The 1222-nt window shown below is 38.7% G+C and overlaps 1 protein-coding gene across 1 annotated transcript in view; it reads left to right on the forward strand.

Moving 5' to 3' along the window:
- LOC133616077 (casein kinase II subunit alpha'-like) overlaps window positions 1–267 on the forward strand; it is a 27272-nt gene extending 27005 nt beyond the window's left edge. The window contains exon 13 of the mRNA XM_061975138.2: window positions 1–267. This exon is cut by the window's left edge and continues 79 nt beyond it. The gene's annotated coding sequence lies outside the window, so the exon portion shown is untranslated.
- The last annotated feature ends 955 nt before the right edge of the window (window positions 268–1222 follow it).

The raw sequence follows: 1222 nt of genomic DNA on the forward strand, positions 1-1222 counted from the left end.
ACACACTCCTCTCAATTAGGGGAATCTGTGCTGAGTTTGGACCAAACTTTATCCCCGCTTCTTTTTTTTTTATATAAAGCAAAGGACTGTTGTATCAAGACAAAGCAGGGTCGGGGGGGGGACTACAAACATTTGTCTGCCATACAAAGCTGCTGTGAACAGATATCTAGTTCCAATATCAGCACTGATCGGTTATAAACCTCCTTTATTTTATGGCGAGAACAAAACCTGTACCGAAAGAGAATAAACAATTATTATTTGAACATTTGTGTTGGATACTCACTTTGCTGTCTCTTAAAGTGAAATAGTTTCACATTGAATAATACAATAAAATATCTTTGAAGGAGGTCTGCAGCACCATCGTCACAGTTATCTTGACGTCGTCCACAACTTCAAAACGGGTCCCCTTGAGCTTGTGAAACAGATCACATCAGTCGTGTAGCTCTAGGCCTATTTTAGGGGGGGCTTTAGTAAAAAAGTGCTGACAAATTAAGCACAAAGCGGCCACAATATGGTAAATCAATAATCATATAAAATGTAATTATTTACCTAAATACGATCATAAATTTGTCAGTCAATCAATCAATCAATGTTTACAGGTAAAAGCCAGTAAATTAGAATATTTTGAAAAACTTGATTTATTTCAGTAATTGCATTCAAAAGGTGTAACTTGTACATTATATTTATTCATTGCACACAGACTGATGCATTCAAATGTTTGTTTCATTTAATTTTGATGATTTGAAGTGGCAACAAATGAAAATCCAAAATTCCGTGTGTCACAAAATTAGAATATTACTTAAGGCTAATACAAAAAAGGGATTTTTAGAAATGTTGGCCAACTGAAAAGTATGAAAATGAAAAATATGAGCATGTACAATACTCAATACTTGGTTGGAGCTCCTTTTGCCTCAATTACTGCGTTAATGCGGCGTGGCATGGAGTCGATGAGTTTCTGGCACTGCTCAGGTGTTATGAGAGCCCAGGTTGCTCTGATAGTGGCCTTCAACTCTTCTGCGTTTTTGGGTCTGGCATTCTGCATCTTCCTTTTCACAATACCCCACAGATTTTCTATGGGGCTAAGGTCAGGGGAGTTGGCGGGCCAATTTAGAACAGAAATACCATGGTCCGTAAACCAGGCACGGGTAGATTTTGCGCTGTGTGCAGGCGCCAAGTCCTGTTGGAACTTGAAATCTCCATCTCCATAGAGCAGGTCAGCAGC

The sequence above is a fragment of the Nerophis lumbriciformis genome, linkage group LG15 (assembly GCF_033978685.3).
Source record: "Nerophis lumbriciformis linkage group LG15, RoL_Nlum_v2.1, whole genome shotgun sequence".
Taxonomy (NCBI): domain Eukaryota; kingdom Metazoa; phylum Chordata; class Actinopteri; order Syngnathiformes; family Syngnathidae; genus Nerophis; species Nerophis lumbriciformis.